Source organism: Ambystoma mexicanum, chromosome 2p (genome assembly GCF_040938575.1).
Source record: "Ambystoma mexicanum isolate Mex_15411 chromosome 2p, UKY_AmexF1_1, whole genome shotgun sequence".
In the NCBI taxonomy this organism is placed as follows: Eukaryota; Metazoa; Chordata; class Amphibia; order Caudata; family Ambystomatidae; genus Ambystoma; species Ambystoma mexicanum.
This window is the reverse complement of record NC_090923.1, coordinates 715,072,077-715,090,221: the sequence shown is the minus strand read 5'-3', so window position 1 is coordinate 715,090,221 and position 18,145 is coordinate 715,072,077. Positions and strand designations below refer to the sequence as shown.

Here is an 18,145-nt window from a genome sequence, read left to right as displayed (position 1 = left end):
AATGACACAAAGACACATATACGCTGTGCTTAATAAAGGGAACATAACTTAAAACCATGTCAAGAAATATGCAAGTTCAATTTTAATTTTTATAACAATTACATGCCTTGTTCTCTCTTTTGTAAGTGTAGAGAAAGCATGTATGTACATAGCCATATCTCCTATCTGCGATCGAAAAGGTGTGATACAATAATGTCTAGCATCTGTGCTCGTTTTTATTAGTATCCTTTAAGTGGGCTCGAATACGCCATGAAAGGTAACTCAGAGTTATCAGCTGAGTAGGTGGACACGACACACTAAGAAATGTATTCAGATGCATCACTAAAGACCAGAGCTGGCAGATGATATGTGTAACTACTATGAACACTCTGGGTGTCTGACTGACAGAGCAGATGAGAACAGTGCTCTGTTACCTACTTAAGTTACATATCCGTGAGAAAAAGACACCTTTTATAGCACGGTCATAGCATATCACTTCTTAAAGTTACATTTTGCAGTGCAAAGGGAAATGGAGGCTTTTGTATGATTCATGAAAATCGACTTACAGTATACAAGCACTGAATTCAAAATGTCTGCATTAGCCTAATTCCCAGTCGTTATTTCCATATTAAACCCATTGTTTGGGTTCTGGGAAAACATCACTTTAATGGGACATGTGGTAGCAGGTTTATCATGGTTCCAAATGATAGATTGTTTATGAAAGGCATACAAATAAATAATTGCATTGGACACTGTCATGTTAGTTGACACTTTGGGGATAGTAAAAGGACCACCAAACAGGTGGTTGCCCTAGGTGTAATGAACAACATGAGTTTTTTTTGTGAGGGGTCCCTGCAAGTCTCATTCCTCTGCTCTGTCACTTCCGCAGCAGAGCCAGCGCTTCACTTAAGAAATATGTGCACAGGAGCAGTGCCGGCAGCCAGCTGAAGCAAACAATGCAAGAAGCCAGTCGAGGGAACGATGGAGAGCAAAAAGGATAGGAAAGGGCAAAGACGTTTTTATGAGAGTGCAAAAGGGACACTTGCCCAGGCACCCATCTTGGAGGGGGGGCTGCCCACAGGGAGGCCTGATCTGAAAAAATAAGATTCTATTGTTCACCAGTCTTAAATAGCACACGTCAGGATATTTTATGGGGTACTGCTGAGGCTCTAAACTCATTGACTTTCGGTGTTGACAAGTACATTCTGCCTTGATATATTATTAATCATGTATTGCTTTCTGTGTTCACTGTGGTATACATAGTTTGTGTGTTCCTTTCGGCACAGCTCTGTAGCATTCTTTCCTGCCTGTGGGAATTATGTTGATCATGTGCAATAGGCAACAGTAAAATGCATATTGATAAATTGAGTGCCACAATGGTTCAGAGGTTAGCTCAGCGTGTGAAGCACCCCTTGCAGAGATGTGTTCAAATGTAAAATTAGAATATCACATTCCAGCAAGGCTGGCTGAGCATTTCCTATGTCTGAAGTTTATAAACCTGCCTGCATATGTACTTGATCTTGCAGAACAACATCTGCTATTATCATCAGTGTACCTGCACCATATAGGGGTTGCTATAAAAACTAACATCATCTGTATGGTGAAGGTTGGTTTGTTCAGATGGGGTGTTGTAAAGCATAAACAACCATCTCCAACAATGGCATAAACTGTTAGTCCAAGAGGTGAATAAGTTTCCAAATTCAAGACTATGGAAGAAAAGCGTTCATGCTTGTATCCTGGATTTGCCAGAAGACGATAGTGATCCCGGTCAAAACATCTAATATAGGTTACATTACTGTGCTGTCTTACGTGAGGTTTGTCTTTTTGCATGCTGCTGGTATCGTTTAGCCCATTACTTGATCTTTCTTCTTATGTAGCCCATTCGGGTGCAAAGGTTGGTAGACAGATGAGAGCGAACCAGATGTCGCAGGCCTCATGCAAGCATATTTTAAGGTCTGCTTGTTTGACACAAAAAACGGTTTGCTTTTTAGTAAAAGTCAAAGGTTTCTATGCACGTTGATAAATGAAAATGACACAAGCCATTGTTTTGGAAGTATTTAAAGCTTTAAAATACAAAATACAAACTCAGATTAAATTTGTTAAATCACATCGATTGGTATGCTTGTACTTATATACTTCTCTTGATGATGGAGAGAATGAAGCTACAATCATTCCCATTTATCATAACACCCTTCTATAATATTCTGTTTAAAAAGTGGTCGTTTGGTAATGTGATTTGTGTACTTTCCAAGTCAGTTTTTATAAAATTAGATTGTTTTAGTTCATGGTAAGAAATTGAAAAGAAAGTGTTCAAATGCAGAAATTGCAGAGTTGACACAAATCCCAGCTTCCAACCGTTCACCAATGTGTGATCCTGGGCATCTCATTTAATCTTGTATTGCCTAACCTCTCAATATTGCCAGTCCCGAAACCTTTCAAAATTGTCAGCCCTTCAGAGTGATTTCCTTCTCCTGGTATGATCTTCATAAAAGCCTTATTCATGGAAGCTTCCACTATAATAGTGAGCATATTTATATTGCACACCACAGGCATTTGTTCCTTTGATATCTAATGGCAACACTATTTGAAAACCATATCCCACTTCTAATCTCAGTCTCTGAATACAGACACCTTCCTGGTAGCTTCTAATCTGCACCCACTATCCATGCTGCGGTATGTCTAGCTTTCTCCTTCCTTCCAATTGGTCTCCTCCATCGATGCATGAGCACTTTTGCATTCTGTGAGACAGCTAATGTGAGTTCTGTCTATTATGGGTTACATGTAGCTTTTATATACGGTCTGAATTAATACTACATGCTGCATACCATCCTGTATGCTATTGATAAAAAGTATCCTGTATGTACTAGAACAGTAACCTCTTTGTAGACTGCTAATGTTGGTTTTCAAATGCTACTTGTTTATTATTTTGATTAGAGCAAGAATGAAGAAGGTAAGGGGACTTAAAGGGAGTAAACGTGCTTATTATGCTGCGAGACAGCATATCAACCTATAGGTTGTGAGCGCTAGGGGCATGGGACAGGGGCGGGGGCGACCAGTATTCTTGATCCCTTAATTCCTTTGGTTTGGTGGAGGGGGGCCCCAAAGATGTCCGTTCAGAGGGCCCCAAAAGTGCTTAAGATGGTCCTGGGAAAGGGGGATAGGGAGAGAAAGAGAAGGGGAGCGGGAGAAGGGAGAGAGACAAGTAAGAAGGACAGAAGGACAGAAGGAAATGTAAGGTGAGAGGGGGCAACAACAGATGAAGAGGGGCAAAGCATCATAGGAGTCATATAGAGGCGGAGAACGACAGCATGGTAAATTGGAAAAAGCAAGGGCAGAGACTGGTCCTGCACTAGATACGCTGATGCCAAGGAGCCACAAGACGTATGTCCAGCATATATCATTTGTAACTGAACCTATAGTTGTAATGCTGCAAAGCCTTTTGCTCTGACAGGTTCCATTGCCTATAGCACTCAAAGTCAGTGGGTGTACAGCCAGGGCACTCTTAAACACTTAAGGCGCCCGGCCCATGGACACTTTTGCCCCCCCCATGAAACCAAAGGAATGCAGGGATACAGAATATCTGGTCGTGCCCCCCCTCATCACAATCACAACACATAGTTTGACATGTTGCCTCACAGCGATTAAAATAGCCAACAGGAATCTCTTTAAGTCCCCTTAACCTCTTCATTCTTGCTGTAATAAGATTGATAAATAAGTAGCATTTGAAAGCCAACATCAGCAGTCCACAACAAGGCTACTTGCATTCTAGCATAGGTACAGGACACTCTTCATCATTAGCAACCACGAGGAAGGTACACCAGTCATAGTATACATTCAGGACACAGATCGTAAGTAAAAGGTGCACATAATCCAGAATATACAGACGACTCAGATTAGCCCTCTCACAGAATGCAAAAATGCTCAAGCATGCTTACAGGAGACCAATTGGAAGCAAGACGAACGATACACCTACCATAGCATAGATGGTGGACGAAGAAGATTAGAAGCTGCAAGGAAGGTATGCATATCCAGACAGACTGAGATAAGAAAAGGGACATGGTTTTCAAGTAGGGTTGCCACTAGAGAACAAAGAAATAAGTGGCTCTGGTGTGCAATATATCAATGCTTTCTATTATTATAGAGGAAGCAACACTACAGCCAGTCAAACCATGTGTGAAGCTGTTTTGAAGTTCATATCCTAAGAACAAAATCACTCGAAAGGTGACAATTGTGAATGGTTTAGGGACTGGCAATTTTGACAGATTAGGCAATGCAAGATTAAATGAGATGCCCAGGATTACACATTGGTTAAAAGGTGAAGCTGGGATGTGCACCCACTTTGCAATTTCTGCACTTTATCACTTGCTTTTCAAGTATGTACAATAAACTAAAATAATCACATTTTTTAGATCTAACTCGGAAACTAGACAAATCCAATAACCTAACATGACAATTTTTTTTAAACAAAATGTTACTAGCTTCATTGTCTCCATCGTCAAGGGAAGTATAAATGTACCAGCATGCTAACTAATAAAGATAACATACGGTTACTATTTTGTATTTTAAATCTATAAATTGCCCCAAAACAGAGGCTTGTGAAATTGTTTTCTATAAGCATGCACAAATACCTTTCAGCTGTACAAAAAGCAAACCGTTTTTTTGTGCCAAATGAGCAGACCTTAAAATATGCTTGCCAGATGCCTGCAATATCTGATGCACTCTCTTCTGTCTAGGACCCTTTCCACTGGAATGTCCTACATAAAAAGTCATATCAGGTAATGAATGGACTAAACAATACCCCCAGCATGTGAGAAGCCAACCTTTTCAAGGAAGACAGTACTTTAATGTCAGTGAAATAAGATGATCTGTCCAGGATCACTGTAACGTCTGCTGGAAAGCCAGGATAGAAGCATGAACGCTTTGGTTCCACAGTCTTGAATGTGCATACCTAATCACCTCTCAGACTAACACGTTATAGTCTTCATTGGAGGTGGTTGCCTAGGTTTAACAAGCCTCCATCTGAAGAAACCAATTTCTAGACCTTTGCCAATCTGATGCTGTATTCGTTTTTTTTTATAGCAATCACTATCTGTTACAGGTACATTGCTGATAATATCACCTGTTGCGATACAAAACAGTACACATAGATGCAGATTTATCACCTTCAAACATAAGAAAGACTGAGTTGGCCTTGCTCAAATTTAGTTTTACCCGATTCCCCTCTTGCTTTACAGATCTGCCAAAGTGCCAGGAAACCAAGCAGGTGGCAACAGTGCACGGTATATGAACCTTTAACATGACATAACATAATCTTGCATATGAACACAGATCTCTGCAGTTAGTGCTTAACACACTGAGCTATCATCTGAACCAGCAGGGCACTCACATTTATCAGTATGCATTTCAATGTTGGCTATTGCACATGATCAATATAATTCCCAGAAACGAACACACTATGTGTAGGACAGTAAACACAGAAAGCGTTGCAGGATGAATTGATCAGAGCAGAATGTATTTGTCAACAACAGACAGCCAATCGGTTCAGAGCCTCAGCAGCAAGCCTTAACATATCTTGACGTGTGCTATTTATGTTTTCTAAACAATGGTAACTGACTTATTTAGATTATGCAACCCTGTGGGGCCCGCCTTCAAGGTGGGGGCCCGGGGCAGGTGCCCCTTTTGCTCTCCCATAAAGAGATCTCTCGGTGTACCCATTGCCTTGTGAGAGTGCCTACATTTCCATGATAAAACGGGACAATCTGTGTCCACATGAAAGGTCGCCTCTGCCCTTATTGACAACGTGGTAAAGGACATTCTTAGTGTGGGCACATCACCCAGTTTTTGTAAAAACAACGGGGCAACTCTGGGTTTGCCCATAATTTAGCATGGCACTCATTGCATCAGGATCTCTCACTTGTAAAATCTGAATGATGCCTTAAAATGCCAAAAGGAAGTTGTCGATGTCCTGTTATGACATGCATCTCCAATACTTGTGCAACATGAGAGTGGAGAGGGCAGGGATTAGTACAAAGCACTGCCTCATATGTATAGCCCTTCAGATTTCTCTTCAGTCATGTCATTAGTTTTGACTCATGAATAGGGAGCTAAAGCACCCCTAATAAGTCAAAACCTAAGACAGCGCCATACCCCCCTCAGGTAGAATTGAAAGGGCATGAAAGTTATACTTTGTTTTGTTCTATTGTTTGTCCTGACAGAATATTGCTGGGGCCAGTCTGTGATGTAAGGAACTCGTGGTGACAACAGTAAAGACAGACACAATGAAGATTACCCCTGCTATCTGCGCAGGGAGTATTAATTCTATTAAAGACTAGGAGGCGAGCATTATGCTTCATCTTCATTTATTCTACTCTTCAGCAGTTCAACAAACATATATAACAAAAACCATGAAAAGTGTCCTAACAAACTTTTCTCCTTTTCAAAAACTACAAAATCCATGAGCTTCTGTGGTCCATGCTCACTCCACCCTTCACAACCCACTTCCTGTGCTTGGACTCCTCCTCTGCTTTTACTCGCTCTGACAGTCTCTTATGGTCTTTAACTGATCCTCGTCAACGTTGCGAAGACTCTCCTGAACTTTAACTCAACTGCCGGAGTACTCTTGGTCTCCTGATATTCTCTCCCATGATGCTGCCTTCAGCTATTCTTTTGATCTTCTCCTATGAAAAAACAGCAATAGGATACTTTAGGGTGGTGTCTACGTAACGTACTAGCTCATAATACTGCATTGACATATTATACACAGTACAATACTCGGTTGGGAATTTAATGCTCGCCTCCTAGTCTTTAATAGAATTAATACTCCCTGCGCAGATAGCAGGGGTAATCTTCATTCTATGACAAGACTGGAGGTGAGCATTATGCTTGTTCAAAGCTTACCCAACACTGTACTAGCCAAACTCTCTGCTGGCTTAAAGTAAAACTCTTTAAAAGTTCTATCGCTTGACCAGTCTGCAGCTAGCATTATCTCACACAAAGGCACTCCTGCTCTCGCGGCCGACAAGGCCATTGCCCCTCTCACAGAATGGGCCCCATACGTGTCCACATTCACACCTGCTGCATGCATTACCTATTTGACCCATCTTGCGATGGTAGCTGCTGCAACTGCTTGATAGGGTTTCCTGCGCGCTATCAATAGCTGAGTAGTGCTTGCTGCTCTAAACTCCGCAGTCCTAATCTCGTATTCCTTAATGCATCATGCTACACACCACTTCGAATTGTTCGGGAAATACGGATAATGCACCGTAGAGGTCACTGTCTTAGTCCTTCTGACTATGGAGAATGTGACTCCCTCCGGTCCGAAGGACTGTCTGTTAACATCTAGTGCTCTCACATCTGATACCCTTTTGCAGGAAATTAAGCATAATAGCATAGCTAACTTGCCTGATAATTGCTTAAGCGACAGGTACTTATCTGCCGGCCAACTTGCAAGAAGGCGCAGCACAGCAGCCACGTCCCACGTTGTGCTATACTTGGGCTCCGGTGGCGCCTTAAATCTTGCTCCTCTGATGAGCCTCACTATCGCAGGATGCTCTCCTGCCGGGACGCCCTCTATCGGCATGTGACTCGGAGAAATCGCTGATCTATACACCCCTATTGTACGGAAAGCCTTCCCGCTCTGCAATAGGTTCGCTAGAAAATTCAGAATTTCCACTACAGGTGCTGAAACGGGATGAACACTTCTGTTCCTACACCAGCTTGTCCATTTGGCCCAAGCTGCGTCATAGCTCCTCCTAGTGGAAGGAGCCCAGGATTCAGCGATGAGCTGAGCAGCTTGTGCCGAAATTCCTGGCAGTGCCCACCGTTTCCGGATATCCTGCACGTGACTAGCGGGAGTGTCCCTCTCACTCTCAGAGGATGACACGACCCAGCTGGGTCCGTGAGCAGTCGCTCCCCGTCGGGGAGGACTCTGGGTATGTCCGACACCATTTCCATTAAGGTGGAAAACCACACCTGTGACTTCCATAACGGTGTTACTAATACCAACTCCGCTTTCTCCCACCGATATTTCCCTAATACTCTGCTCAACATCACGAAGGGGGGAAAAGCGTAGTGCAGACCTCCCGTCCACTCTTGCAGAAACGCATCTGTTCCTTGCGCTCCCGGATCCAGCCTCCAACTGTAGTAGAGGCTCCTCTGCGCATTGAGCCGGGAAGCGAACAGGTCTACCTGCAATGGTCCCCATCTCGTGTTCAGTCTCTGAAGTACAGCTGGATCCAGCCTCCAATCGCTGGAATCGGTTAGGTGCCGAGAGTTCCAATCTGTTACTATGTTCAGTGTCCCTGGCAGGTACTCTGCTGTCACTGACGTCCCTGATCGTAGGCAGAAATGCCACAGGCCCTTCTCAAGCTCTGCGAGCATCCTGGATCTCGTACCACCTAAATGCTTGATATACCGCACCGCTGATACGTTGTCCATCTTCAGTAGGACACAAGATTTCACTCTTTCTTTCGTAAAGGCTTTGATCGCAAACGACCCTGTGAAAAGTTCCAGACAGTTTAGGTGTAGACGACGCTCCTCTTCGCTCCACTTGCCTTCGTCTGTAGAGACCCACATCTGGCTCCCCAGCCTTTCCGGCTGGCGTCCGACTCTATTACTAGATCTGGCTTGTCTCCGAATATGGCTCGCCCGTTCCAAGCATCCATATTCTTTAACCACCATTCTAGCTCTGTAATAGAGTCCTGATCTAGTGGTACCAGTTGGTGGTACTTCAGCCCCTGCTGCAGATGCTTTATCTTCAACCTCTGCAGCGCATGGTAGTGCTGGGGGCCAGGAAAAATGGCCTGGATGGAGGCTGCTAGTAGTCCAACTATTCTTGCTAATGTCCTGAGAGAAACTTGCTGCTTCTCCAAGCATGCTCTGATCTCCCTCTTGATGTCCCTCCTCTTCCAAGCTGGAAGTTCCAAAGTCGCCTTCCTGGTGTGTAGGACAAATCCTAGGAAGTCTTACCTTTGCGCTGGTGTGGTATCCGACTTCTCTGTGTTCACCAGAAATCCTAAGGAGGTCAGAAGGTCCTGCACCCACTTCGTTTGGTATACCAATACCTCCCGATTTTCTGCCAGGAGCAAGAGGTCGTCCAGGTAAATGATCAGCCTGACGCCCTTCTCCCTGATGGCTGCTGCTACCGGCTTCATCAACTTCATGAAGGCCCAGGGTGCAGAGGCCAGCCCGAATGGCATTGTCTTGAATTGCCAGAATCGATCTTGCCAGCGAAAAGCTAGAAATGGTCTGTACTCCTCGAGAACAGGTACCGTAAAATAGGCGCCTTTCAGATCTAGACGCGTCAGCCAGTCTCCTTCTCTTATGGAGCCTCCGAGCTGATGGACGCCTTCCATCTTGAAGTGTCGAAACACGATCCAGCCGTTCAGCTCTTTCAGATTTATAACCGGGCGTACCTTCTCCTTCCTGTGCACCAGGAACATATTGCTCACAAACTTCGGGGATGTCTTGCATTTCTCTATCGCCTGTTTGCCGACAAGCTGCGCTATCTCGCTGTCTAGGCATGCTTGTTCCGCTTGCGCTAATTTCTGGCTCTGCGGCATGTACAGCTGAACCGGGGCCGCTATAAAATCTAGCTGCAGACCTCTGACAGTCTGCAATATCCAGGAATCGCTTGAAAGCTTGCGCAAATTCTCTAAAAACATGCGCGTCCTCCCCCCTACAGGAGGATACTGAATCGCTCTCACCTGGTGTAAATCCTTGACCTCGTCCCGAACCTCTGGACCTTCGGCCCCTCGGGAACCTCCCTCTGGACGGGAAGAACGTGTCTTGACTTTTGTTCTCCCAGTATTGTGCTCTGGGGTCTCCTTCCTCCTTGGTTACGACCGGGTGCGCGACCCCTGCCATGGCCGGTCCCCCCAAAAACTCTATTGGGGAAAATTTAAGAATTGATGCTTGCGCCTTCTCTAGTGAAGCGTATGTTCCGACGAATCGGCCCATCTCCTTCCCAAAGGTCTCTCCGAACAGGAGGCCTTGGGCTCCTTCTCCAGCTTCATACAATGACAAGTCGCTCGACTTTGAATCTATTTTGAGTAATAGACCCTTTATTCTCTCTGACGCGATGGCGCAATTCGCGTTACCGAGAAGGCAGACAGCTCTCTGAGCCTACCCTGCGAGGGCCTCTGGATCAACCTCTTCTCCAGTGTCCTTCGCCCTCTCTGCGAGGTCCATAATCTTGGCGAGAGGACCTGCCAAATCTAATACCTTTTCCTGACAGCTTTTCCAGGATCTATCAATTCCCTTACGGGGGTCCTTGCTCATTTTGGACACGAAGGTCAGCATTTTCGGGTCGAGCTCGGGGGCTTCTGCCATTTTTCCTGGCAGGTCTGGGCGCGGGCACTCCGCCCGAAGACGTTGCCTCACCTCCTTGTCTAGTGGTTTGCATAGCCTCGCCGCCATATACTGGGTTACTCGGGGGGGGGGGGTGGTTGCCACTCGGTGGACCTCGATTGCGGATGCTGTCCGGGTCGAACATATCGTCCTGCGCTTCTAGGAGATGCTTCTCCTTTCTCGCTCTCTTACCCCCACTGGGTCTAGCCCAGTCTTCCTCCTCGGCCTCTTCTTTCTCTAAGGAGGCCTGATCCTCTACCAGCTCCTCTTCCGAGCCAGGGTCTTCTCCGATGTTGTCATCCCCTGGAGTGGGGGTCGTGAGGTTCGGCACCGTCTGCCTTTGCAGATAAGCTTCTTTAAGCTTTGCGAAAGCGTCAGGCACCTCTGAGGCCTTTTCTACCGCCTCTTCAAATGAGCCCCGGGGGTCGTCACAGGCTTTCCTCTTGAGGGCTAGCTTACTCCCCTTACAACCCTCTTTCAAGGGCTCTGTGGGCGTGCACCTATCAACTTCGGTGATATTATCCGGCTGCGAAAGCATAGCTTCAAACGACTCCAGCCTCTTCTGTAGGGGTCTCACCCCTTCCGCCAGTGCATCAATAAGAGAGCTACCCAGCACTTGCTTAAAGCTGGCAGCGAGGTCATGGGACTGCTCCTCCTCACTCCACTCAAATTCAGACATTTTCTACTGTGCTGTGTGCCTAAAATACCTGGATCAGGTCTCTCAGCACGCCCACTGCTCTCTTATGATATTAATAAAAAATGTTTTTTTCTTTTCTTTTCAGTGGCTGCACCTTTAACTTTGCTTAGCCTTCTGGCTCCTGTGAGGGTCCTCGCCCTCACTGCATCACTCTACTGCTCCTCGGCAGTGTAAGGGTCCACAGACCCGAGTCTATCAATGCCCTTTATATCGAGGGGCTGCTGAATTGCAGGGATGGTGCTTTTGACTAAGCACGACGCACGCGATCACGAGATCGCTTTGTGGAAACAGAAAAATTGATATGAGGCCGGGAACCCCAAAGGAAACACACCAACACAGGTTACAAAGGACATACAAAGCGCTTTATTCAAAGATACAACAATTACCAAAAGTCAATTGACATACGGATAGCTATTCGGCCCTCAGAGTAACAGGACGAACCATCAACGGTAGTTCGCCGTGTTAGTGTGAGAGACCGAACATCGGGAAACTTGGGTTTTTATACTTTTTTATCCAGCTCTGGCCAACCCCCTCGCAAGTTAACCATTCTCAGAACCAAACCTAGGGTTCGTAGCCAGGTCAATCCCATAATGTATGCATTTTGATCAGTTTCGCTGATACAGTTGTTCATTTACACATAGGTCAGGGAGAGGACAAGGTCTCAGTTCGCGACCCTAACAAGTGGCCTGCGGACATATTATTTATTCACGTGTGCGGAGGTCACAACGGCCAGAATCCCACTCGAAATGTCGTTCGGCCTCCATTTTGTTGTTCAGGGTGACTTCCACACTACAAGAGAACCTAAAATGGCCGCTAAATCCAAGATGGCGATTTACACAAAACATTAAGATCAAGACCTTGCCGCGGAATCTATGTACACGATGTTTTTAGACAACTTGGCGTAGGCCAACATACATTCAAACAATGCGATAGGAGGTACAATATTATTTCGATTTCCACAGACCCTCCTTTTGGCCTATGCCAAGTGCTAAACATCATCCCTAATACTTTTGAAAATAACTCCATGTATTATCATCCATAGATTCCGCATCATTGTCTGTAACGTCTATAGCCATAAGGTCGTTCATAAAAGCCTCTTGTACCATGAATTCTTTAGATGCTGTACCTGGGGTATATATTTTATGCCCTATTGCGCTCACTGCTTGAGCACTACACCCCGCTAACATTCCACACATACTTGGGAGGCATTGAAAACAACAACAAAGAAATAACAGAATCCCTAAAATAACCATAATAACGGAAAGCACCTTCCAACCCCAAGATCGCAAAGAATCCCAAAACCAAGTACTAAGGCTCCAGTCTCCTACAGGGATATGGACTTCAGAACTGAGAGTATGTAAGTTCTGAATTGCTTTAAAAATTGTTGGCGAGGAGTCTGGTACGAAAACAAAAAAAGCGGACCCTACTAATTTGCATACTCCACCTCGTTCTGCCAAAATGACATCTAATGCCATCGGATTTTGAAGTGCTACCAATCTTATTGCCTTTTGCTCTAAGGTCATATTGTAGAGTATGTCCGTGGTCCGGTTGATCGTTCTCTCCGATTTAGCTATGTCCCCCAATACTTGTCCAGGGGTATCTCCGTTGTCGTCTCGCCGCGGGCGAGCCTTAGAAATCTCTAACGTACTTGCTACAAATACCCCGGGTAACAATATTCCTAAATAACAGGTTCCCTGCCAATCCTTGGGCAACCAGGGAAATGCTAAACTACCACAAACAAAATAAACAGGTCCTCCTACATACAGAGGCCTGTTTTCCCCAGTCAAATTTACAATATTTTTACAAGTTTCAAAATCTCCCATTGGCCTAGTGCCATTTCTCTGTACACAGAAGGGAACCGAGTCAGGACTATGATTTACAGAATAAGAAGGAGGCACAGCGTCCTTATTGCCTATCGGAGCCATTTTAAAGGAAATCAGAGTTTGAAAAGGAAGAGATAGTTTGTCAGACGGCCTAATAGAAGCGATGTTAGGTTTACTTCTATTTGCGAAAAGCGAGCATCCCAGGGGAGTCAATTCACGTTTCTCAAAATCATTTAAATTAGTTCCATCAAAGTTCCCTGAGATGCTATCATTCCATCGGGAAAAGAATAGTGCTCTAAGAGAGGCATAGCAAGAAGTCGTTAAAGGTAAAGGATGTATATACCATCCCAGTCCCTTGTTCCCATGTTGTGGTAAATGAGTACAAATCCAACAATTGCTCTTATTAAAAATGGCATGAGTAGCATTCATTACTATCATCAGAGTGTTATTATAATACTTTTGTCTATGTTGGGAGTCTCTAGGGGACAGAGTGTGAAGGTGTACAGAGGGAGTCAGAACAGTTGGTACGATTTCAGTTGGTAATAAAAGTTTCAAAGGATAGATTTCTTCGAAATACCAAAGTCCTACAGCAGCATTTGCAAAAATAACAATAATCATAATCAAAACACAACAGTACGTTTTCGGGGCCCAGGCACATTGTTCATTGTTCGATTTGGTCACCCCCTTATCTAAAAGTCCAGTGCGGGGAGCAGCGGTAAAGGTGGCAGGCATCGTAGTTTCTCGATCAACGGCCCCAATGTTCGTTGCTGGCGACACTACGGTCGCGTGATTTCTTAGTCCTTCCCAACTCTAGCCAGCAGAATCCCTTTTTCTTCAACAAAACAAAACAATTTTCCGATCACTTCCTTTTCCAGATGCACGACACTCGTGCCGTAGTTCTATTTCCGTGGTCGAAGGTTGTACCTGATGGTACCCAAATTTGTGTGGTCCAGAAGCAAAGTGTCGTCACTTCCTGAGGGAAGCGACGTGTCGGTGGCGACGGAAGTCACAGAGCTCGAAACAGAATTTTCCGGAAGTGATTTATCAAGAGAGTGCGGAGACGAAATGGACTGTTCCCCAAGCTCCACGGGCTCAGAGAGATTCTCCGACGCACTCACAGCGCTGTTTGCTACTCCAGGATCAGAGACTGTAGCATCAGCGAGGGGTTCTGCTTCTTCTGTAGCGTGTGGCGTCAGGTGAGGAAGTTTCTTGACGTGCGTTGCGTGAATGCAGTTCTTCTTTCCAGCCACCCGCACTGCTGTCCTGGTGACCAACAACACCTGGTGGGGTCCCCGCCAGCGAGGCGCGAGACAGGAAGACCTCTCGTAGGCCTTCACAAGGACCGAACTTCCAGGCTGTATATCGTGTCCTGGGCCCGTGAACCGTACAGGTAAAGCAGCATGCACCTGGTGGTAGATGAAATACAGATTTTTTGTTAACTGGTTACAGTAGTCTACAAGCAATACATTTTCCACCTCCCTCAGGGCTTTAGGTTTTGGGAGACCCCAAATGTTAGCAGGTCTCCCCATTACTACTTCAAATGGAGAAAGCCCAGTTCTAGTCTGAGGTGTGGCACACATAGCTAATAACACAATAGGCAAAGCATCTGGCCATTTTAGTTTGATATCAGCACATGTTTTTGCAAGTTTATTCTTTAAAATACCGTTGTGTCTTTCTACCAACCCAGCACTTTGAGGATGCCTAGCTGAATGAAATCGTTTCTCAATACCTAGGGCTGTACAAATTTGTAAAATTACTGCTGTGATAAAGTGAGGACCATTGTCTGACCAGATTATCCTCAGGAGCCCAAATCGAGGAAAGAATTCTTTTACCATAATCTTTGCAGTGGTCATGGCGGTAGCATCTTTGACGGGGAAAGCCTCGACCCATTTACTAAAGGCACAAATAATTACAAGAACATATTTCAGATTATTACATCGCTCCATTTCAATAAAATCAAAATGTATAACCTCAAAGGGGACAGAAGGGGGCCCAAAACTTCCCCTTGGAGTCACTGTCCCCTTACCCACATTGTGCTGTAGGCAGATCATACAGTTCTGGACATGCCTTTTTGCAGTGTCCAGAATCTTGTCATTCACCCAGACCTGCTCTAACATTCTCGTGATCTGCTGGGCACACACATGCGTAGGACCGTGTGCCATCGTAACCATTGCCAATACATAAGAATCAGGAAGCAACCATTTCCCTTCGGATGTATCCACCCAACACCCTTCGTCATCCAGTTTCCCCATTCCTTCAGCCCACTTTCTAGATTATTCCATCGTGGCATCAGTCTGAATATCTCGCACAGACCCAATACCTTCATCCATTATGCAAACATCTCTCATTTCCTTCGAGGTATACATGTCCGTGCTAAGGTCTGTGGCCGTTTGTCTGGCTATTAAATCCGCGAAAGCGTTCCCTTTGCCCACATCATCTATGACCTTGCGATGTGCTGCACATTTCATGATCGCTAACCGTTTAGGGAGTGAGAGCGCCGAAAGTAATTGCACTATCAAAGGGCCATGCTGAATCTTGGTCCCATGTGAGGTCAGGAACCCTCTTTCCGACCAAAGTTTTCCGAAGTTGTGAGCCATCCCAAATGCGTACTGGCTATCAGTATATATATTTACTCTTCGCCCTTGGGAAAGTTCACAAGCTCGGGTCAATGCTATAATCTCTGCCACCTGCGCGGAGTTATGCGAAATTCTCTTAGCTTCGATAATTTTGTTCAATGTAGTAACTGCATAAGCAGCTGTAGATGTACCATTCGAAAGTTTGAAGCAGGAGCCATCGCAAAACAGCTCCCCTTCTGCATTATCCAAAGGAGTATCTATGAGATCTATCCTGCCCTTCGTTTCTTGTTCGTTGGTATACAGGCAGTCATGTGATTCTTCGTCACCGCAAACAGTGTTTTGCGGGAAAGGTAAGAGTTCAGCTGGATTGAGAACACAACACCTCTTAATTTGAATATGAGGGGCAAACAGAATTAGTTTATACCTTGTTAACCGTGCTGAGGTTAGATGTTGCGTTTGGGTTTTGTTTAATAGGATATCAACAGAGTGAGGTACCATCAAAACCAAATCATGGCCTAGGACCATTCCCTCACTCTGTTTTATAGACGCGGCAGCAGCAGCAACAGCGCGCAAACATCTTGGCAAAGCGCATGCGACAGGATCAAGGGCGGAGGAGTAGTAGCCGCACGGCCTATTCTTCCCTCCGTGTTCCTGTGTTAACACAGCCAAAGCACATCCATCACATTCATGCACAAACAACACAAAGGCCTTGTCATAATTTGGAGTACCCAGAACCGGTGCCGAACATAGCACGGTTTTGAGAAGCTCAAATGATCGTTGATGTTCCGATTCCCATGGCAGTGGTAGAGAAATGCCCTTCTTCTTCAAAGCCAACATCGGTTTTACCACTAGTGCGAAATTCGGGATCCACAACCTACAGTAGGAAGCCATACCTATCAGGGCTCTGGCTTCCTTCTGCGTATTTGGAACAGACATGCCAGAAATGTGTTTTATTCTTTCAGGTGTCAATCTTCTCCCCTCCTTTGACAGGAGGTAGCCTAGATAGGCAACCTCCTGACAACAATATTGACATTTTTTTAGCGAAGCTTTGTGACCATTTTTAGCTAGATGAACAAGCAACAGTATAATGCCTTCTTTACAGGCATTCTCAGAATCTGCAGCCAAAAGTAAATCGTCAACATATTGAAGCAGCGTGCAAGTAGGTGGCAATTCAAGGGTGTCGAGCTGCTCTTTCAAGGCTCTACTATAAATACTAGGACTTTCAGTACACCCTTGAGGTGCCCTTGTAAATGTAAATGAGCGTCCCCCAAAGGTGAACGCAAACAGATATCTGCTTTCTTTATGTATCGGGATACTAAAGAAGGTGTTTTTCAGATCCACAACACTAAAGTGCGTAGCCGTAGCAGGGATCATTGTTAATATCGTCGTCACATCAGGCACAATTGGAAATTGTGGGACGGCCACTCGGTTAATAGCACGAAGATCGATTATAAACCGGTATGGAATTGCATTGTCGCCTTTCTTATATACGGGTAAGATCGGACTGTTACACAAACTACCTGTAATCTCTTCGATCACCCCACGATGTACAAAATCGGAGACAATGCATTTCAAAGCACGTCCGCCTTCAGCTGATATTTTATACTGCGGAATGCGTGGCAGTTTCACCCCATGTTTCAGGACTATTTTAACGGGCTCAATATGTAACACTCCGACATCATTGTCGTCCACCGCCCACAAACATTCCGGAACAATGCTAAACTCGGGAGGTAAAGGTCGAATCAAGAACTGAGAATTAGGAAGTTGCTGTGGCGAAACCGTTAGCCGTACTCCATCCGAAGAACAATGAATTACCGCATTCAATTTCTTTAACAAATTCAACCCCAGCAAATTCTCTCCACAGTTCGAAGTGAGAAGAAAGGGACAATGGTCTGTAAAGGGACCCAAAGAAACGGATACCGGCGCAGAAACCGGACAGAGAGTTGGTATGCCAGAAAACCCTACGGAAACATTTGTTTGCCCTGACAATGGGATGTTTGGAACCCGAGAATGATCAATGGAGCACTTCTGTGCTCCAGTGTCAATCAAAAACTGGTGTTTCCTATTCCCTACTAATAATTCAACGTAGGGGCCTTTTTGATTAACGGGAATAGGCAAAGGTTCCAAACCCTGCTTCGGGCAATCCTAATAATACGGAGCCTCGTCAGAGGGAAGCTCTTCAGAAAGGTAAGCAGCAGAAGGGTGATCAAATATGTTTCTCGAGTCCATACTCGAGGTCTGATTTTCCCGTGAAAAAGGTTGCTGAGAATCTTGTAAAAGTTGACCTCTGTCAGGGCCCCCTGCTCAAGGACGGCCCCTAGGTCGTCTACCCATACCCCCAAACGTACTGTTTGACCTCTGGCGAAGGACGGGGCACTGTACTCGCCAATGACCTTCCTGGCGGCAATAAGCACATTGATTAACATTCACAGTACTCAGAGGAGCATTTCCTTTTGGAACGTACTGACCTCTAGTCTGTGTCGTACCTCCTCTGGGGTTTCTAACAATTTGCTGCAATAATACTTTGGTTTTCAAATCACCCTTTCTCTTTTCGATTTTCTCCTTTTCATTATTAACACGGTTCTCATAATACTGAGCCATGTGCAAAACCTCAGATTGAGATTTTGCCTGCCAAGCGCTCTCTGAGGACATAATTTGTGACTGGATGTCAGGTAACAATCCATGTACAAATATGTCCACAAACAACCTTTTCCCCGACTCTG

General features: G+C 45.2%; 1 protein-coding gene across 5 annotated transcripts in view; it reads left to right on the top strand.

The window, feature by feature from the left end:
* The window catches only part of LOC138566707 (synaptosomal-associated protein 25-like), a 940,697-nt gene that overhangs the window by 457,255 nt on the left and 465,297 nt on the right, over positions 1-18,145 (top strand). The window lies entirely within an intron of this gene.